The following is a 23,615-nucleotide window of genomic DNA, read 5'->3' on the forward strand; positions in this document are numbered from 1 at the left end:
AAAAAGAAAACACAGTGCATTCATCATTATTTAGGTGGTATTTTTTAATCCAGAAAAGTTATATAAGAACCACAGAATTAGACTACAGACAGTTTTTGAAAGTCAGGGGAGATATTTCTTGCATCGATTCTCCCTGTCCTCATTAATTCTGGCACATCAATCCAAATAACAATGCTTATCACAACCAAAGTTCCTTTTGCTAAGACACTTTTAGAATAACAGGGGTATTTGTATTGACTTTGTTGTCTGTCTTTTTAAATACAAAATATGGGACAAGTACTGTGGGAACAAACAAAAACCCCTTATTACAATAGATTCCAGTGTTGCCCTATGATGAGTCACCACCACAGCACAAACAGCCACCACCCTGCCTGGCTTGCCAGGGTCTCACAGCTCACACTGCATTCAGGAGGTGAAGGGGCTGGAGGTGGAAAAGAGGAGTTTGAGGACCATCAAGAGCTACAGCCTGTGCTCATTCCTGCCCTCTGTACAAGACATACATGCTGTGGAACTCAGAAAGGCCAGAGGAAAAGGAAAGAAAGACACTGCGTGTACATCATCAAATAGAGAAGGAAAATGTTGTCAACCCACCCAAAACAACATTTTCAAGTATCACATACCAGGCAGAGAGTTTGCACAGAGTTCATACGTAGGGAAGAGAAAGTTCTTTTTACTAAATTCCATAAGCAAATCTACACTGTGTCCCATACCAAGAGATGATGTTGCATCTTTAGCTAGGGATAACTCATACAGTTCCTACAAATCTGCAGAAGTATTTGTCATTTTGAATGAATAACAAAACCAAATCTTATATAATCCTACATCACCAAAACCCACAGCCAGATTCATACCCAGGCACTCCCAGAACTACCTGTTAACCAACGTTTCAGCTGGCAAGGACAACACCAGGACAGAAAGAAAATTCTACACTGAAGAAAAAATTGTGCTAAATCCTTGTACTGTAAACCCTTAAAACTTCATATGCATCTCTGTATTAACAACACTTGCTCAAGCATCACCCTGTGACAACATAAGCAGAGCATCAACAGCAGCAACAAAAACACCTCAACATTTTATTCCCTGTAATAAGTTGGTTACTACATCAGTATCAGTGTTAAAGACTGCAAGACACAAAAGAAATATTTGTGTGTCAGAGAAATATTTATACTTTTCAATGTCCAAATTACAGTGCCCTCCATTACCAGTGAGAGACTTTTCTAATGAACATCTATTATGATAACACCAAAAAGACTTAGAACATAAATCCTGTATTTTGATTTAACTTACCTTACACTTCTATGATCACTCTACAGCAAAAAAAAATGCGCATTTCCTTCAATATTTTACTGATAAATGAATAGAAGTTTCCCTTAAAGGGAAATTATCAGTCTGCTATCCCAGCACCAAAATGACATATGGCTTTGAAGCACATGCCTGCAGGGCACCCATTACCTTTTTTAATGGTTTAAGTGCCCTCAGTATATAAATTTAAACTACCAATGAATCTTTTAGACTCATTTGGAAGATAAATGTCCTTAATTGCTTGTCTTTGTACCCACTATTAATTTTATTTATCAGAGTTCTGATTAGCAATAACAACGCACCTGTTAATACACAGCAAGTAATCCCTCCTCGTGTGCACACCGTGGCTGCACCCACAGAACAAGCAAGTGTGCATTTATCATATGCACATGAGCAAAGTTTATCAGGACAGATTATCAAACCACTACAAAATCAACCCTGTAACAACTGCTTGAACCAATGGCTTCCTCTCATGGAGCACACTGCCGCCTTACCTCTTACCAACATACCGAGACTTTTCAAGGCAAGTAAACAACCAATGCTATAGTGTTTTATCTAGTACAACACAAGACAGGCCAAGCATTTCAAACCCCCTGCAAACTACTCCTTAAGACTTAAAACATGATCAAATTCAGACCTCTCCCTCTCTCTTGTAACAGTCAATTGCCTGCATGTTATTTCGATAACTCCAGGCAGTAAGAGACAAACCTAGTGCAACATGCTGTGTGGAAAACACAAGGAGAAGAGGTGGTGGGTGGGTGAAACCTGCAGTGATATATTTTTTCCCAGCCATTTGTTCAAAACCATCTATATTTTAAATAAAATCTTAAACCACTCAAAAGTAAAACCACATCTGAGAAAAGTACACAGTGGGTCAGGACTTATTAGAACCCTAATTCAGCTGCTGCACCACTGTCCACAGTAATGTAAGAGCATTGCCCAGGGAAGAGAGTGGATCAGCTTGATGAACATTCTTTACCTTCCAATGAAGTTCAGCAGCTGAACTCAAGTACCCATTTATATTTGTTGCCTAACATTTTGACAACAGTCTGCTAATACCCTAAAAATGACAAGTCAGAAATCTTCTACTAAGCCATTTGTAATTTCCCCCAAAACCTCAATAAAACAGTACTTCACTATCAACCACTGTCCCATTACCTATCACCACCACATTCCCCACCACTGGAATTTGTCCATACCTACTGATGCACACATCCTGCCACAGTGATTTGTACACCTCTGCCCAATCCCTGGGCTAGAAGCACAGACATGCTCACATTCTGACTTTCAAATGCTTCTGGATCTTGCAGTACGTAAATCCACATTTATCTTAGATTTCTATTATCATGCTTCTAAAAAAATGGCAGCAGAAGCAGTGATCAAGAGTAATACACCAGACTTGTTTGACCTCAGCAACCTGATGAGGGCCGACGGACTGGGATGCAAGGCAGTCAGTAGCACCTCCTCCTTTCAAACAACGCTTGCCATCAGGCCACAGCCTAGAAGAGCTGGATGGGACAGCATCAACCACAGCCATGAACTGCCACACCAGCAGTGGTGGCAGCAGCCATCAGGTCACCTCAACAATCAAAGACAAACAGAAAGACTATCAAAAACCAACACCCCGCCAACAGTTGGAATAGAAGACTAAGAAGACAGAATTTTAGGTGTCTGTGATTATTTTGTCAAACTACTAATTATATTTTGGATCAAATTTGTTCAGTTGCTTGTGAAGTATTGGGGAAACATTTAAATTTCACAGAAACCAGGCAAAACAACAATTACCTGTATCCATTATCTTTTCTCATAAGCTTCACTAGGTTATCAACTTCAGCTTAAACAGACCAAGAACTCACACACTCCCCTTCAACGTCCTTCTAGAAGATAAGTGATAAATCATACTAGGCTCAAAAAATTTCCTGCTTACATGTCCATTTAAATTTATGAAAGATAAAAAATCTTAAATGTTCATTATAAAAAGAAAGATTAATATCCCACACTGAACTCTCAGAAAATAAATTAAAGCTCTGCTTAATAACAAGGTCATCAAGATTCACCTAAATTTAATCTCAAAATTAATCATAAAATCCCCCAAATTAACCAAAATTTAATGAAGATTTAATAAGATCATATAGTCAAGATTTATACATCATCTATTGTAGGGGATTGACTGTGGCTGGACACCATGTGCCCACCAAAGTTGTTCTATTAATCTCCTCCTCAGGGGAGAGAAAAATATTTTCAAAAGACCTTAAGGTCACTCACCAATTACCATCATGGGCAAACCACACTCAATTTATTACCAATCAAGTCCTAGTAGTGTAATGAAAAAGAATATCAAATCTTAAAAAACCTTTTGTCATACAGAAAATTTTTCCCCTTAAATCTGTTATCCCAGAGGCATTACCACTGTCTCTGGAATGTTCAGCCAGGGTCTTTCTTGGAGACTGGCACTGGCTCTGTCAGACACAGGGGAGGCTTCTGGCAGTTCTTCACAGAAGCCACCCCTGTAAGCACCCAGACACCAAAACTTTGACACACAAACCCAAAATACCTATAAAAAGCTATTTTGAATTATTTATTTACTTGCATTTAAAATTAAATTACATATTTTAAAAATTATAATGTGAATTCCTTAGCAGCAATGCTTGGTACTGACATAGCCCTATGATTTTAACTTACCTCCTTTTATAACAAGCCAGGAAAGAAGAGCTAAACAGATCTTTTCTCCACCAGGTTAAAATATAAATCAGCTAAGATTAGAAGCAGCATGTGTCAATAACTGCCACTGATAAATGGATGCCCATATCAACTTTACTGTGGACTCCTAGCTCATCAGCTCAGGACAAACAGAAAAACTAATTTTGAATTTGAATAACTGATCTTTCTCTAACAATTCCAAAGTTTCCACTGCAGTCCCTAGAGATTATGACACTTCTACTATTTAGAATAGAAAGATTCAGTTGCACAACATTAAATTAAAGATATTCATACCATTTATAATGAATAGCATTATAGGAATGGTGAACTGGAGATCTACTGACTTCTAGATAAAAGACACTATTCCCTAATAGCATGCAAAAAGTCACTTTGCCTGATTTAATATTTAGATGTTAGAGGTGGTGTTCATTACTTAGTTCTACAATCTATCAACATGGCAAAGAATTTTTCCAGCCTCAGAATGGCATGTGTAGAAAGACAGTTGAAAGCATCCAACTTTACAGTTTAGCTCTGAGATTTGTTTTTGCATCTGACTGCTTCTGGTGTTATGTAAAACACAAAACACACTAGTAATATCTTAGAGTTCATGCTCTTTCTTCCATTTTAAAGTGCTGGTTGTAAGCCCAGAAACTCATCCATAGGAACAGGCAGATCACCAATACAGGAGGAAAAATAAAAACAACAAACCAAGAGCACGAGTGAAGAGTTGTACCAGAGGCACACAAGAAAGTTCTGTCAGCACTTCTCCTGTGAACAGGGCTCAGTTTCCAATGGTTTCTTTTGGGACTTCCATGTATGAAGGGGTCACATCAGGGAAGAAATACTCTTTTCTCATTCAGCTCAAATGACTACTTGGAACAATTATTCAAGAGCATGCTTTTATTTTTCTCCACCACCTGCTGTAAAAGCATAATGAATATTCTAAATCTATCAAAGTAGATAGCTCCATGGCAGGAGCCCAGTACAAAATTATGTTGATCTGTGATGTCAGGTAAAAGTCCTGTGAATTTTTTTTTTTTCCTTCTCACATTGAGTGGCGAATTGAAAGGTTGAAGATAAAGGTGCTATAACAGGTGTATTTTCATTCATAAACATCTAGGTACGAGTTCTGCTTGTAAAAATCACCCACCTACCACATTAATTTATCTGTTTATATTACAGTACAACTTGAAGCACAGGATGTTTTCATCTTCTAAAGGCACTACATTTTTTCTGTTATGAGCATTTTAAAACACTTTGACTGCAGAGCATTCAGACACCTGTTGAGACTATACTAAGAATTGATGTTAATGCAGTTTGAGAATAAATTTTAATGACTTATGTTAAAGTGCTTATGTTAAGTATTACCCACTGAAATGTAACACTGAAACAACCTTCATTAACCTATGGCATCTTAAAAGGCAGAAGATCAGAAGCACTATCCAGTGTTAAAAAAATAACCATGAAAAGAGCTGCACTTAAGGAAAATTACAGATTCTCCTAAACAGGGGGAAGACATACTAAATATTAAGAACATTTATCTTCCTTAAAGTGGTATCTTACTTTGTAGTACTAAAATTCATTACACAAAACAACTGATTTCAGATAATAGCAATAAACTCAACTACCTGCAAATGTTGTTCTTTTTTAATTTTTCTAGATTTCTTCTATTAATATCAAGAAGTTTTAATCACCTTAGCCTAAGAACTTTAGCATGGAACTCCAAATCTCAAGAATGTACACACCAACAGCAAAATAGGAAATATGGCAAATTATTCCTAAATTAAGATTATTATATTTTAGTTGTAGGGCTTTTGTTGGTGTTGTTATAACAGTCAAATAATTTAAACATATCTACAAACATAAATTTTTTTAACAACTAAGTGGACAAACCTCTCCTGTATCAGTACTTGCTACACATTACTGTGAAATAAAAGCCAGTCCCACCCTCCAAAAGTCATTAAGTAGTGCCATAACCAAGGAGAAGAGTAGGGAACAAAATGCTTAAAGAGCTCACAATCAAGTCTGATCTATGCATATTCCTTTTCATTATCTGTCTTCCATATTCCTTATTAATAAATAGTTAATTTAATATTAGCTAAGTTTAGAATGCAAAGATAGGAACTGGATAATTACTAGGTGCAAGTTATGGAGAGTGCATGAAGACTCAGGTGGACATTCTTTCCAGTACTCTTCAGGGTAAGATATCACTATTAATGCCAGCATCTATCCTAACCTCAAATATTGGAAGAGCATGAAGATTCACAATTAGATGTGGTCTACTTGACCATGCCATTTATTAGATTTCTTCAATTGAATTAGCCTCTCTCACTTATCTATATCCAGCCTAGAAAAAGCTTGTACACCTCCAGTTTCAAAAAGCTTCACATTCACTGCCAAGAGGAATCTTTTCCATGCTTTACCAGCAGTGAACAGGATGGAAGAAGGGAAGAGACAAAGGGGAGAAAAGAGCAGTCTCTATTACGCTGTCTTTCAGTTTCCAAACTAAGCAAAACATAATCTAAACAATAGTGTCTTTAAATTTCCTTTTATTCTCCAGGGAAAAGGAGTTCTTCTGTTCTTTACTGGAGAGGTGACAACAGGTAGCTGTGAAAAGTCACAATTGTTTAAAGTCTTTTTCATCCTTCCTTGACATGGGCAAGGCGGCAGAGAGCAAACAACCCGACATATGCAGATCACTTTATATAACTGAAGTTACCAAGACAATTTCCATTTCAGTTCACAAGATATTTCTGAAATCATGAGAAGAATTAACTGTTTCATGAAATGATGTATAGATTTTCATCAATGTACAAGTTAAAACACCCACAGAACGACAAAGCTATTTCACATTTCAGCTTGTAGGCTGCAAGCTTCAGTATTCCTGCAGTACACTGAGCAAACTTCTGACCTATTGCACTGGTGACAGTGAAGTTATACCTTCTAATATAGAAGAAGTTATACCACTCAAATATAAAAAAATTGGGGTATGGAGGGGTTGAATCATGTTCCTGAAATTAATACATATTTTCATAACTTTACTAATAGTAAAATGCCAGCAAAAAAGCTCTGTGACTTCAAGAACACAATTGAGAGCTCCAAAAATAAATTATCCACTTTGATTTGTTTTAATGGATGTGTGGTCTTACAATGCTGCTTCTGAAAACACCTTTACCAAGACACTGCTAGTGCTTATCTATAGAAAATCTAATGTAGATATCACAGTCTCTGGCATTTCTCCTAAACTTTCTCACAACATGCTGTTAAAATGCATTGGATAAGAACAAGATCAAATTCAGGAGGAGTGCTAAATGAAGACAGCACTACAAACAGTACATTAAATCACAAAATTTCCAACATTGAGTGCTAGGTTATTTTGTAACTTACTCTCCAAGGGAGAAAAAAAAAAGGTGAAACAAGGACTTGGAAGAAATAAGTTCTCAGCTCAACTTCTATCTCTGTCTCTACTAATCATGCCAACAACTCAACCACAAAAACAGGCCTAACAACTACACTCCACCAAATAAGCTGAGTTGGAAGGGACCCATCAAGCCCTGCACAGCACCATCCCCAAAAATGACGCCATGCACACCTGAGACCACTGTCCAAACACTTCCTGAGCTGTCAGGCTTGGTGCTGTGGCCACCTCCCTGAGAAGCCTGTTCCAGTGCCCACCTATCTTCTGGGTGAGGAACTTTTCTCTAATATCCAGCCTAAACCTCCCCTGACAACTTCAGGCCATTCCCTCAGGTCCCATCACTGTCACTACAGTGCCTGCCCCTCCTCTTCCCCTGATGAGGATATTGAAGACCACAATGAAGTCTCCCCTCAGTCTCTCCTGCAGGCTGAACAGACCAAGTGACCTCAGCCACTCCCCATATGGTTTGCCCTCAAGGCCCTTCACAATCTTGCCCTCCTCTGGACACTCACTAATAATTTAATCTCTTTCTTGTATTGTGGCATCCAGAACTGCCCCAGCACTGGAGGTGAGGCTGCCCCAGCTCAGAGCAGAGCAGGACAATCCCCTCCCTTGCCCAGCTGGCCATGCTGTGCCTGATGCCCCCAGGGCAGGGTTGGCCCTCCTGGCTGCCAGGGCACTGCTGGCTCATGTTCAACCTTCTGCCTACCAGGACCCGCAGATCCCTTTCCATGGCTCTGCTTTTAGGCATCTTGTCTCACCCTCTTACAGCTCTGACAGTTTAGCCATAAAATAGTCTGACAGGGGACAATACAAGTTATTTCTAGAACCCATCTCTTTTGCTATCAGTTATTAAAACTTCATTCAACAGATGAAAGCAAAAGCTTCTAGCTCGACAATAGGAGTAACTATTCAACAACAAAAAAAAAAAAGACTCCTCTTTGAGAACAACAAACACAAGTTACCACAGCATCAGTGCAGAAGCCAGATAAACAAGTAAATGAGAGAAGAGTACATAAGTTATAGATACTGAAGTTTAAGAGGAGCTCAAGGAACAGATGCGGTAGAGAGCTCAAAACGAATGTGGACAACATGAAAGCTGAGGACTTCCTAAGGGCAGGTGAGTATTAGACTATGTATAAAATATTAAATGGTCATGCAAAAAGGAAGATTAAATTAAATGCAAAGAAATGGAAGAGCTCTGATGTTGAAAATGACAGAAGCTGTTACAAGAGGTCATTTCTGAAGTCTCAGAAGGAGGTAAGCCCAAGAAGGTGGAGAGATGATTGAAGAGTTCGGTCATCGTATAAATCCAGAGCTTCAAGAGGATGACAAGGCCCTCTCAGAAGAGATCTTTTGAGAAACAACATCAAGGTACATAAGGAATTAAGCTAGCAATGAATCAAAAAACTTGGGCACATGACTAGGAGGGGCAATGAGCAATACTGAATTTAAAAATATGCCTTCACACATTGTCACGGTTTAGGGAAAATTTGGGAGAAAACCTTTGAATAGGGTCCTTCCAGGTAGCAAAGTGCCCCCCCACCCCGCCCCCCCCACGCCAACTGGTTCAGGAAAAGATTTTGTTGGAGAAAAGTGGGAAAAGCTGTTTATTTAACAAGCAAAGTATCTACAAGCATAAAAATTGAATAATAGTAAACAATAAAATCTCTTGCAATTTGAAGAGATGGCAAATCCAGAAAAGACTTTTTCACAGGGTGTAGCTCAGCTTGTTCAGTCACTTATCAGTCCCACCAGCACTGGAAGGTGCTGAAGTCCAGGACCCAGCGGGCCACAGCTCCCGGTGTTTTCCTGGGTTTTCAGTCCAGAGCAGGTTTGAACAGATCCAAAAAAAAAGGATAAAAACTCAGTCTGAGTAACTACTCTACCTCAGCTTGCTAAAAACTAACTAGAAGCAAAAGAGAGTTCTCTCCCACTGTCTGTCCATGCTGCAGACAGCACAGTCCAGGAGCAGGAGTGCAGGACAGTGAGTGCCGCTTCTGCAAACAAACTCCACGCCTCTTCTCCCCACCTTCACTCTTGGAACCAGGCTTAAAGGTGCAGAACTTAATATGTAACATAAACATAACATGCTTGTACTGGGGATACAAGCATCATAAAGTCACCCCAGGACACATATACAGGCACTGCCACACTAAAAGCCCAATCCTTTTGTATCAGAAGTGCAGATACTGCTCTAGTTTCTTATTTTGTAGGAAGAAAATGAGTAGGTACTTTAATATGAGGCACATCTTTTATGAAATCTAGCAAGATGAAAGGAAGGTTAGAAAGTGTTAGAGTCTGAGGCATAGAGTGTGCCCTTGTCTCCAATGCCTATCTCTGACGTCCAAGAAAACACTGAATTCCATATAACACAATGAAAACAACTGTTAAAGTTAAGTAGAAAAGCTAAAAGTGTGTGTAGATTAGAGAGCTTTCTAAAGTCACTGGGTGAAAAAGTTTAGAGTATAAGCTAGTTTAGAGAACAGAAAAGATGGAGGGTTTAGGGCATTGTCTCACTTCTTCATCTTCTTCTAGAGGTTTTTGGGTAATAGTAGGTGATTGGATAGAAAATGCTGCAGTGCAGCACACAGGTGAAGGGTCATTGGGTCACTAAGAAAAATAATTTATGTGTCTATAGTTAATTGGGTAAGAATAAGTATAAAGATTAAAAAGCTGCGTATTTCGGGGCCATTTTGTGCCTTTCGAGCCAACTTGAGCCAGACAATGGTGGGATGAACTTGAGCAGAAAGTCTGGGGAAGACCTGCCAAGTCTTTTGACATATATTGATAAACACGAGAAACAAGAAGCAAATGAGCCTTTGGAGTATCATTCCTGAAACAGAACTGAAATAAGGGAAACTTTGAGGGAGTATCCCAGAGGGGATCAGCCCTGAAGAGACCGAAACCACCAGCAACAAGAAAGAAGAACAGTGTAAATGTATTTTGAAAACAGTGAAGGTTTCTATACCCACGGGAAACAGCCAAGCTTCCAAATTTAGTGAAGGATCCAATGAGATACAGACCAACAAATAACAAATTCAAGACACAACAGGCCTCAGTCTACAAAATCAGAGAATGAGTATGGAAGAAACTACTGCAGGTCATCTGGTCCAACCCTTCTGCTCAACCAGAGCCATCTGGATGCAGCTGCCTAAGACCATGTCCCAAAAATATCCCCAAGGATGGAGATTCCATGATTTCCCTAAGCAACCTGTGTCAGTGCACAGTAACCCACACAGTTAAAAGAAAAAATAACAAAAATAACCAAAACAAACCCCAAACAAAAAAAATAAATCAAAACAAAAAAAACAAGAGTGTTTATAAGTGTTTCCAGGTGCTCAGTGGTACTCTCCCTGTTTGGAATAGAGCATCAACAACCTCATGATGTCTAGGCAGACAGCATTTGCTGATGTTGTCCCTCATGGATCTGGAAATGACTTCAAGTATGAGCTGTTCCATCACCTTCCCAGAATCAGGGTTTAACAGAGCAGCCTATGCTTTCCTGCATTCTCCTTGCATAATCTCCTATTAAAATGTCTTATCTTAAACTTTTCTCAGCAATGCTTCATGCTTTCCCTGGTTTCAAATTGAAGCTCTGCACTTTACGGGCTTTAACACCTTTTATTCAATCACAAAGACAAGTAAAACATTGCCTTCTGCAGTGTTATGCTTAAGGATGGACTAAAGTATCACAGAAAATCTAAGACAAAAATCAGAATTATATGAAAAGTTTTCTTAATAAAGAAGCTGAGAACAACAAGCACAAAGAAATAGAAATTTGTCTTTTATCTTCTGTCTTCTACCTTTCCTCTTTAGACTTACAAATCTGAGTCTTCCTTTACAGGTGCCCTACAGAATCAAATTAATGTCAAATGGATGATTTATTTCACATACTACTCCTTGTATTAGTTGTTCATTCTTCAGCAAAGTAAGATTTATCAAAATGCTTCCTAATTGTGAGGAAAATATTTTAGGGAGAGTGCAATCTGACAGCAAAACCATTTAACAGAGAAACACACATGATGCTAACAACTCACTTTCTTCATTTATCTCTTGTAGCCAAATCACTACTTCCTGTTGAATTGATTTAAAATATATATTGTGCATGTAAGCAAAAAACATCTCTCAGATATCAGATTTGGTCCTCAGCAAGACCTCTAATGAGCAAATGGCACAAATCATTACACCATTTTGGACAAAACTTACTGATATGCCATCAAAATTAGCTTTACTCGTGCAATTAAAGAAAACCTCTCAACAGAGGAATTGCAATAGGCGCATAAACTCCTAGCAAGAAAGCACTGTTTTAGGGTAGAAATATTTACAATCAGAATGGTAGAGATACTACAATTTAACAAACAAAGGCAATGTTATTTCATGCCTTCCCAGGGAATTGAGCTCAAGGACTTTAAACTTGTGCTTTTATCTGCAAATCTGCAACTGAGTTCCAATAAAATTATCTATTACAAGAATACTTAACTGTATTATAGTACTTTTCAAGCAGATACAAGTTGTATTTAAGCTCTCCACATCTTAAATGGAGAAGCATTCTCACTGGGCTGGCTTTTTAAAATAGCGTAAAGCCTGAAGTTCAGATAAGACCTACTTTGGACTGTGAAATGAAGTCGTAGCTTTTGAAGTCAATCATCTATCCATGACACTGCCTAAAGCACAGCAAGGAGAACAGAGAAACACTATTCCGACAATCTTACCACTTCAGCACACAAGTGCAAACATTTCCCTTCATGTTACACTTTGCACACAAGTTTAATGCAAAAAAAGCTATGGTTGAAAACTGTCCTGGTAGACACTGATAGACACTGCCAGTACAAGTCAGATTTGCCACTCAGTCTTTAGATTTTAAGGTTAAATCAAATATTTTCAGGAAAACATCAGCTTGATGCTAAATAATAGCTAAAAGGTAATTCAAGAGTTAAAACAGAGAAAATTTAGAAAAGAATACTGAACATTTCTTTACAAAATTATAAGCCACATCCAGAATTCTTGTGTGGTTCTAGTTTTCCATCTGATATGGGTTATAATAGAAATAATAAAGGCTTAGAGAACACTTGAAAGGAATAAAAGGAAAAGAAATCTCACACTTAGCTATTGGACTAACTTTTCAAATTAGAAGGCATTTACATATTCAACTAGAACTTGTACAAGTATTACATGCCCATGTTTTCACAATATCTTTTCAGTTATCCTTTGGTAGTATATTCACAAAGGTGTATATGACAAAGCATTCACTTTTTGGTATGCCATTACCTAAAACAGCATGCAATTTTCTCGGGAAAGGAAAGAAAGCCTGCACCAGGATAAGCTGCTAAAAAGTACCATTCTTAAAATTCCTACTGTATCTCATCTGAGAATGAAAACCTCACAGAAGGAGAAAATATTTGAAGAGCTTCACATTTGGGGCTTCTTTTGGTTTCTTAAAGCCAGAAGAAACAAATGTGAACTGTTTCAGTGGACAATGCGTGTTCTAATGCTTGCATCACTTGTAACCATAAAAAGAATTTTTAAAAATTAAAATAAAAACACTAGCCTCTCCACAAAAGCAGCATTATTCCGTTTTTTAATTTTTCTCTATTATAACTTAAAGAAAGCTCAAAGTTGTCTCTGCACTACCAAGTTATCATTTAAAGGTTAAAATACAGAACATAATGCAGAGCAATACATTCAGAAGAAAATACTTCATAGAGACAAAACCCAAGAAAAGCATAAAAATTTTTAATGCAATATAAAAATCAATACTTAATAGCCAACACATAATCTGGATGCAATGAATTAAGCAATAAGCATAATAAAAATTTTGCTGATTTTGAAATGAAAATTTTAGTACCAGAGGAATATAAGCAATTTGTAATAAAACAGTCTCGAAGTGTGACCAAAAGTTTCCTCCTTCATTTTTTATCATATCACAATCCACCCCAAAACAGTATTGGACAGTGGAAAAACAGGTATGTTTTATTCATACCACAATTTGTTAAGAAAAAAAGTGACATGTACTGAAAATTGAGAATGGATGTTTTAAGTTCAAGTACAAATCCACATCACCCACAAGCATGGTGAGATTCTGTCCCCTCCTTGCATACACTTTGAAGGAACAAAGACAGACTCCAAGTATTTTTGTTTGCATCTCATCTCTGGGTGTCCTCATCTACAAATACATTTGCAAACCCTTTTTCTGTGGGGTTGACTCCATCATACCCCTGATCTAAAGTGGTCTAGTTCTGTCCAAACTGAACCTCAGCTTGCCTTTCTGACAATCTTAGAGAAGAGCAGCACAAGTTACAACCACCCTTTTTCACTCCACACTTGATCTCAGGTCAGCACTTCTTTTCTCAAGTATTACAGGTACCATCATTCAACATTGACATATTCCTTCAAGCCTCTTCATGTATCTTTCACTCCTCCTATACCAAATTTTTGAAGGATAACTAAAAAGCTTCTCTGAGACACACTCTCTTCCAGCTTTCATCTCCCCTTAACCCTTAACAAAACGATCACTTTGGCATCTCTTCTCTGCCCTTGACAAATGAATCTTCTCCCACACTTACCTGTTCACAGCATTGTTGAAAAGACTCTTTTGAAAGCCCATCACTTTGGCTGCATTCCATTTTCACTTCCTTTCTCTATTTTCAAGGGACAAACTTCATTTCTGTTACCTATCACTGTTTATGCCCACTTACAGAAAGCCAGCTAATTCAACTCAACAAAACTCGTGGCAGTAACTGGCAGAAACCTATTCCTCTGCTGCTGTTGTTGGATTTGCTTTCCTCTGGTTTAGACAGTTAATGCAACACAGAGGGTTAGATAGGAGGAGGGAATGTGGGGTTAAATAAACACAGAAAAAAAAATTAAAAAAAAAAAATATTACAAGACTCTATTGCTAGAATAACAAATAAGGCAGATGTGTTTAGAGGAAGATGAGAAAAGTATGGAGGCTTAGGCAAGCAAACCCTTTGATTGGCTATGTTTCCTCCTTTTAGTTACCCATAGGTATCCAAAGTGGGAAAGGGGAAATCTTACCACACTACTCATCTAAATTGCCAACAACATCTGTTTAAGTCAGAACGGTCAACCTGGCAAAGGCATAACTGCTGTGGGTAGCTAACAAAATGCAACTTTTCACAGTTGTTTAAAGATATTTTAGTTATAGCCACCCTGATACCATCTCTGAAGTTGAGAATGAAGTGCAAGTGCAGCTCAAAGCTGAGCCAGACTGAGAGGCAAACAGCATTATTCTGCAGTCTTGCACAGCTTGCATCTCATACAGAGCACGGAGAATTGAAAATTACCAACTTTGTCAGCACACCCTTTACTATCCAAAGAAAAGAGAGAGACATCATCAGCACCTTCTCTGCAGTGACTAGCGACCTACACACCATTACACTTCTGTCTTGATCTTTATAGAGACCAGTTATATGGAAAACACTCCTCATCTTCCAGCCCAAATTAGTATCAGCTAGAGTGAACTTGGTAGACACCAACACATCATTACAACTGCAAGCTCCTAGAGACAGCCTTCATTTTTGTGATCAGGAAGGGAGATATGCTGCAGGGGTCAGGGGAAAGTTGAGGTATATCAACACCATTTTGATCCCGTTAGCTCAACATCTTTCTTGTCCCATAGTTTTCTCACTAAAGCAAACTATCACCTTCTGGTGACAGAAACAATCACCTTCAAATCAGGATAAATCACAGAATGGGTCAGATTGGAAGGGACCACAGTGGATCATCTGGTCCAGCCTCCCTGCTCATGAATCCTAGAACACATTACCCAGAATGCTGTCCAGATGGTTCCTGCATATCTCCAGTGAAGGAGAATCCATAGCTTATCTAGGCAACCTGTTCTAGTGCACAGTCTACCTACACAGTAAAGTTCATCCTCATTTCCAGGTGGAACTTCCTGTGAATCAATTTCTGACATTGGTTGCATTGCTCAACTCAGACCAATACTACTAAGAAGAGTCTAGCTCCACTCTCTTAACACTCTCCCTTGAAATAACAACAGAAACAACAACAAAAAAATTAATTTTCAGAGACACCTAGATGAGTTATATAAAGATGAGTTACATTTTGTAGAATAAATCACCACCCAGAATTTACTGCAAGTTTCTCTATTAATCCATCCCATAGACTAGTCAACGTGTCAGAGCTAATTTTTAGCACTGGCTGTGTTCTGAGGTCCCAAATTTGACACACCATTTTGCAGACCTATAGCAGAAAATGCTGATGACTGATGCCATGTAAAAGGTACACTGAGACAGTCTACTAGAAAATCTGTCGAGAATAATCCCTAAGTGATCTCTTCCTACTCTGCAACACCAGCAACCAGTTTTCAGTCTCTGCAAAAACAGCTCAACAGAATAGACCATAAGAGTAGGTATGAGGACTAGCCCTCCACATTTTCAAAGATCTCATTGGTGTTACCCTTAAATCCATACAGTAGTTATCTACGCTGATGACTTCTACCTGGATCACTACTGTTAATACTTTTTTTAATAATGAGGGAAGCAGGAATTGCAAACTAGGAATTACAGAAGGCATTTACTGCAACTGGCATATTTTCCATCTCTAGTAATGTTTTGCAAGTCAGTAACAGAGCATTTCCAAAAAAGAGCTCTAACAAAAGAATCCACATCTGTTCTCTTTCAGCAACACTCTCAGTAGGTCTCTGACTTACTGTGGCCACTGATAAAATTGGATGTGGAACCCTCCCTCTAAGCCCAAAAATCACAATAACAGTCTACACAGCAGCAATACTGGATCTACCCAGGGATCCCTCATACTCTCTGGACATCTCAGCTCTTCAGTGCTGCTACTCTACAGCCTGAATATCCTGCATCAGCCTGGGCCCACCTCCCTTACATGTAGCTGTCACGCAACTCCACACTACTGAGTGTCATTTCAGACTACAGATGGTATCCCTACCCCAGCTGCCACTGCTGAGTCACACTGCTCTGCCATTTGCTCACTCCGAATACGCATTTGCTAAAACAGTCACAAAGACTGAAAGCTCATCTGACTTATTGTACCCAGATCTGTTTTGATATCAAACATCACGGTTTTTTTCTTACTGCCAACTTTGTCACGTCACAGTTTGTCAGTGGCAACTCACCAGAAAAGGACAAGAAACCACACAGAAATGAGGTTTTACTCAGCCTTGCTACTTCAGGATGCTTCCAAAGCACCTGTGTGCTGGCCAGAGAGGCCCTTGGTGCCAGCACGCAGCCTGGGACCCAGCTGCATTACAGCTGAGCAGAGCACAGCTGCATGCAGATATGGTGAACAACAAACTCATAGAGCACAGGCTTCAACCCAGAGCAGTCATGGGCTAATGCAAGAAATTTCATTTCCAAAAATGGCTGTGGTTTGGTTTTTACATGCACATCGACAGTAGCAGTTATGAAATTTGAAAGTTGATTACCAGAAATACTTTGTTACCTCCCTTCTAATCCATCTACTTCAACCCTCTCAATACTACATTCAATCCATAAATTAAAGAATTAGAAAATATTAAAGAGCTAAAGTGCTAAAAATAAATTAATTTTTTAGATAACAGGCAACCCAACATGAAGGAGACTGACAGAAAAAATCAGCATTCAGTTACAAAAAGGTATGCAGGTCCAAATCCATTCTCATATTTTATGCAGAAAATGTTAGGCAAGGTAAGTGTTCTGAAATATTATTCAAGACAAGTAACTACCCACCACATGATAGTTTTGCAATTAATACTTCTAAAAAGAACAGAAGAGAGAATCTTCACTAACTCTGAATCAATTAGCAAATAAAAAACCATGAAAAGACAGGATCCCACCTAATCCTCAAATCTCCTTTGCCAGAGTAGGAATAGCACTATCAGGATACAGTGGGTTTTAAGAAAAGGAACTTTCACCATACTAATGAACTGAGGCCATTTCCTCAGCTCACCCCATCATCCTTAAATCTGTACATTACAGAGAGGAAATACAGAAGGATATATGAACTCTACACCACCAAAACCAATCATACTTGTTTAGAAATAGTGAAAAACTATTAGGAGCAGTTCAGATGGCAGAAGACAAAAAGAACTAAAGACTTTTTTCCTTAGGCCAAGAAGTTTTTATAATAATGCAGCCCTCTGAAGAGGGTTGTCTTTTTTTGCCATCAGGAACAAGTGGACATCTTCATTCTTTGATACAGTAATTTAATTCTTTGCTGCTTTTAGGTTTTCCAAACCAGAAATTCACAACTTTAATTTCAGAAAGTAAGCAGAGGAGGATGTAATTTGAATTAGTTTTAAATTATACAGTCATAAATGAATTGAGTTTATTCAATCAACGTTTTCAGGTCACCTTTAAACCTCCTGCTACCAATTCATATGGTAGACTAATTGCTTCAGATTCATCTTTCTTTCCTCTGAAGAGGAAAATCATGAAAATTAAATGCTACAATTGCAACAAGATGCAAACACAAGAGCTTTAATCTGCTTACTGACAGAAAGTAGTCAGAATTTTGAATATACTGGATATACAAATATACTAGTTGGCCTATGGGTGGGGGCAGTGAACATCGCTGCTGATGTAAAGAATTCAGGAAGAAGAAAGTGTCAGTTCAAGAAGAGAAAGAAGATGAGGAGCAGCACTGGAGTGACACAGTTCTGCCCCAGGACGTAACCCTGCCGAAGAGTCCTCTCGTCAGCTGTGCCTGAAATATGTATGATCAATGTGAAGTAAGCCTTAGCTGTTACTCAGGATTAAATATAGTAGGAATACATAAGTGCAGATTGATGCTAAAATTACAAGAACTTTTTAACACAGATATTTCAGTTGAGATGTTATGAATACAGAGGCTATTTACACACATGGTGCTGCTTCTAACACAGCAGCCTTCTTCAACTCCGGCTGCCAAAAATAGAAGGGAATGGGTAGGAGGAGAGGTGCTCCTCTTTATCAGCAGCATCTTAATTTAAATGGATAAGGTGAAAGGAAAAAAAAAGTATTAAAATGTGAAAGAGAAGGATAACAGTGAATAGGCATTAGATGTTATACTTGATTTTCTCCAAGTAAAAAAGACTTGATATTGAATTATTTTTATATAAGTCATCAATACAAAACAACAGAATGAATACTTGGAAAGTAATCAATAGAAATATTTGTGGTTAGAATCACTGTTGTTAATTACTTCATGACGAATTACCACAATAAATGTCAAACTCCCAATTAATGAGCAAGTCTTAGTCAGTGCCCAAAAATACCAATTACAAAAGTAACAAGTAACTTTAGTCAAGTTTAGGCCTACTCATTTATAAAAGGAAGACCTGAGGTACTATTCTGCAGAAAAAGAAATGCTTTATATATCCTCCTAATATAAGCAGGGATCAAATAGTGGTAAAATTTCTGCATTTCTATTTTTAATCAAATATGTAATATTGGAATGAACAAAAATATACTTACAACTAACATTCTTAATAAAATGGAATTTACCCAGAGGCACTGGCAATAAGACACTTTTGCTCGGTGTTTCACTCCCCTTGCACTGACAGAGGGCTGATGATTAGAGGCAGCTACTGCCTTGGTCCAATAGAGCATTACTCAATATAGCTTCATCATAAAAGGCTTGGAGATTTTTACATACCCTTTTTGAAATACTCTGTTCTAATTATTTCTACTCCATTTTGTTCTTGCAAGAGCCAAGTCCTAGAAACAGAACTAGAACAGTTTCAGCTTTTATTAACAACTACCTGTACCACATTTGTGTTCTTCAACAATATTAATTTGTTTTAAATTTATCTCTTGAGAAATGATTAGTAGGTAGTATTTGCTTTCTGAGCAAACTCTAAAGACAGGGTGGATTAACAATTCCTAAACCATCAGTTTTCTTGCAGTTCATCTTGAAGCCTACGACACATCCTGAGGTTTGATGACAAACTACTGCAACAGCTCCTTGCTGGGCCACTGCTGTTCCTAATTAGCTTTTCTGGAGTGTCAGAACATGAAACTTCTAGAGATAATGGTCACTACCATGCTTTTGGCTATGTATCAGTCACTCATTATAGCTTCACAACTTGCTAACTGAGAAAAAAGCAGCAGAGAGCTTTAAATTGACAGAACAGAACCAAATTTTTTTTTGCTGAAACTCTCATCAAACTGTACAAAATTTATTTCTATATTCTAGACGCTTAGGATGCTTCATTATTGTGTCACAAGTACATAACTTTCCTGGAAGAAAGTGAGAGAGAACATGTAGCCTCCACTACACACGGGAGCTCTGATAGAGCCACCTACTTGACCACCCACTCTCCTGGTTAGTAAGTGAAAGCAACTGAATGGTCATTAAATGACTCCAACTCAATTTACTCTACATTTAGCACTTCCTTCTTGCTTACTAAGCAGAGAAAGGAAAGCAAATATTTGGAAGGGAAGGGAACTATGATACAGAGAGTAAGAATTACTTTCTATCAAGGTTCAACAATTTTTCCTCCATAATGCATCAGCTGACAGGGGACCAAATTGCTTTGATGGCACACAAATCCTTCTCACAGATTTCTCTTCAGTCTAACTTTTCTTCCAAATGTAGCACTTGTGACTGTCTTCCGTCTTATCTTTCTGCATACAAAGTATTGTGATTTTACTTCTATAATTCACCTTAAATACCAGCGACTAATATGCAAAAAATACAGAACAGAGATTAACAATGGTGTGTTCTGTCCTACAAGCAAAATGTGGGCACCCAGAACAGCAGTTTTTATCCTACAGGACATTACCAGCAGTGTTAGCTTTTGATTAAAAGGGCAGTATAGATTCTGGAAGATTTCAGCCTGGAAGCGAAGATATCTTTACTTAATGCTAAAAAATAGCAATGTGCAAGAAAGAGTTCTCATGTATGACAAAAAAAATGAGATCTTATCTACACCACGTTTTTAAGACTTCTTGTGACCTATAAAAGCATTTGGTTATGTTTATTCCTCCTCTCCAGAAGATATATTTGTGCTTTGTACAGATGAAAACCAAGTTCTGTCTTTCAGCAACATCATGTTAGTACTTTACTGCTGGAAAAGTAAAGTATAACAGCCTTAAAGTTTTAGCAGACTAGGGATTTTTTGGCATCACCTGCAGGAGAGGAGGGGATGTTCTAAAAATCTGACAGAAAAAAAAAATGGCATTCTAAATGTAAAGGCAACAAGAATAAAATAAAGGCAGCTATAGCTACGGTTTATTACATTTTGTCTCTGACAGTCGGTGATTAGGGAATGAGTCTGAAAAGCTTAGCCATTTTGATTTCTAAGGCTAGGAACTTGGCTAATGGAGTAAAAAACACCAAGCCTAATTATGTCCTTTTTTAATGAAAATGCATGTGCAACTAAAGATTTGTCACCATCACCTGAAAACCATCTACTCTCATGTGCAAATTCCACTAATTACTGAAACCCACAGCCTTTTTTATTGGAGAGAGAAAGCCAAGTCCAGGAAGAACAGTGAAATCTCTCTTAACGAGCGCAAACATAAAAAGGTTCCCCCTTCTAATAAGAAAAATTGTCTTCCCATTATCAAGTAAGGGTTACAGCTTCCTAAATAACACACACAAAATTAATCCATGCTTCTCCAAAATTAGGTGGGCTCCTCATTAACTACCTATTAGAGGGATGAAAGTTCTGCTGTCGCTTCAACCATGTGCCCACAGCCCTAAGGCCTCTCTGCAGGTGCTCCTCCAAGGTCTGCCATCTGGTGCAACCACAGAACATCAGGTTATGGAAAGCACTGATTTGTCAGGCTCACTAAATACAGCACGTCCACACTGGGCAGACAGGGACTTGCTCTGCTCCAGTTCTACAGCAGAAGCAAGTTTGCCCTGCCAGCACTCTGAGCCACCGGAAAGTTTTGTATTAACATAGTGGCCAACCTGAACTAAAAAGCCCAGATAGGAAAATGTTAGCCTGGCCTGAGCTTTGCACTGGGTAAGCACAGCCCCTGGATAAGAGTTGACATGATGTTCCTCAGGCTTGGAGCACGCTCAGCCATATCTGATGCAAAACACTCTATGGGCATACTCAGTCATCTGTGTGGAAAAAATGCAGCAGAGAGCTGTCATCACTTCTGGAAAATGGACATAACAGCTTATACTAGAAATTAAAGCAGAAAAAATGTTAGGTTGGGATAACACTCTTATCAAAATAAGACAACTTTCAGTGCTTAAGATAAAATTCTAAAGTCAGTAAACAAAATAGTTTTATATCACAGCCCAGCCAAAAACGTTTCTGCTTGTGGTGACTTTTTGGGATTTGCTTTCCATAGAGAAGAAGATGAGAAGAAACTTAAAAACAAAAAGTTGTGATGCTTCCTTGACATGAGGACTTAATGGTAAGTTTTCCACCATACAAGAAGGTAAAAAAAACCTTAAAACATTTTGCTCAAAGTCATAAAGCTTTTTGATATAGTTTGCCACTTCAGAAAAAAATTAATCTCACCGGAGCAAAAAGCCAACATAACACAGAGAAATAGCCAGATTTACATTTGCAATAATAACAGTGAAGTGAACCCTGACCTCCTAATACAGAGGACTGTGCTATCAGCTAAATACCAGATTTATGAATAAATCTTTTGTCAGAACAGTTTTGCTGGTCTGACCTAAATTTATACGCAAATCAAGACAACTCAAACTCAATTTAGCAGGAGATAAAAGTCTCAAATAGGTACATTCTATGTTGGTTTCCCTAATTAGCACTCCCAAATTTGTGCTCACACGTACAAAGTCTCTTGACCTTTCAGAAGGCAGGCTTGACAACACATTGTACTGAATCAAGAAGAAATAAAGGCAAAGTGATTTTGAATCACGAATTGTATAGGAAGGACTAGTTCTAATTGGAACAAGAGATTCCTAATGTGTTTGAAGAGTAATAAGCAGCATACTAACACTGGAGTCTGGGGTCATTTTATTGAGCTATTTCAAGAGAAAACAGGTCAGACAAAACAGAGCTGTTTGAAGAGACCATGATATACACAAGTGTTCCAGCCAGTTTTAAGACTACTTAGAGCACTTCCATGTATAGAGCCCCAAAGGCAACATGACCCATTTTAAGATGAAATTAAACAGTGATATTTAAACTGCTGCTTCTATTGGCACCAGCCAGACATTCTGAAATCCAGCCCTGCTGGATTTCATAAAATGAATATAACACGACAAAAAGTCTAATGACCAACAATGACAAAACTAATGAACCTGGAAAAGTTAATTGGAAAAGTTACCATAAACTAGATTAAACATAGCGAAATAAAACAATATCTGAACACTTGAAAAATACATTTAATTTTTAAAAACTAAACATTACTTCTATGTGTGAAAATAAGAATTTATCTGTGGGGATGTGGGGCTGGGAGGAGATAAGGCAGGATATGATTGGCAGCTCTTTATACCGAAATATTCAACTGATAGTTAATAACGCCATGTTAGACAACAGAAAATTCTGAAGCATACAATTTTTGGACTTCCCCATGGTTTTAAAAAACTTCCTTTTAATATTTTTTTTAATGTTTCTTAAATACCATGCCTATAACTGCAGCACCTAAGAAACAGTTATTAGTATGGAGTCTGCACAGTTCACAGCCTGTTGTTCAACCTACTGTCAACTACGCATCTCACAGCAGATTGTGAGCAAAGCAAAGACTACTTTTACAGCAGCTAATCAAATTTCAGAAAGCTGAAATATTTTTATTGCCATGACATCACTTGAAGGATACAGAGGAAAAAAAAGAATGCAGAAAAATCAAAGCACACTTCGAATATTCAATTAGTGCATTAGGCCACCATAATCAAGGTCCACTACATCTTGGTCTTCATAGTTATGTGACGAAACCTATCTAAATAAAATCACATTGCCTTCCACTAGGTTGAAACCCTTCCTTATCATTTCTATTTCTGCATAAACCAGACTTATTTCATATAAATGAAGGAATCAGATGAGAAAGATCCAGATTAAGCCATGAAAAAGATGATGAAAGGTAGCCCTCAGAAGTTAAGTAATATTCAGAAACAATCACTTTAGCATGGCAAGTCTCTACATTTTAGCTGTGCACTGTTTGCATGATTAACATCTACTGTGTTGCTAGCAGTATATGAAATTCCAAAAGCAACTGGAGGAGTTCAGAGTTAAATGATATAGAACAGCACTGTCAGTATCACAAACATAAAATTTGAGCAGAAGCAA

The 23,615-nt window shown here is 38.1% G+C and overlaps 1 protein-coding gene across 5 annotated transcripts in view; it reads right to left on the bottom strand.

The window, feature by feature from the left end:
• Positions 1-23,615, bottom strand: part of PTPRK (protein tyrosine phosphatase receptor type K) — a 382,502-nt gene that overhangs the window by 299,463 nt on the left and 59,424 nt on the right. The window lies entirely within an intron of this gene.

The sequence above is a fragment of the Poecile atricapillus genome, chromosome 3 (genome assembly GCF_030490865.1).
Source record: "Poecile atricapillus isolate bPoeAtr1 chromosome 3, bPoeAtr1.hap1, whole genome shotgun sequence".
Lineage (NCBI taxonomy): Eukaryota > Metazoa > Chordata > Aves > Passeriformes > Paridae > Poecile > Poecile atricapillus.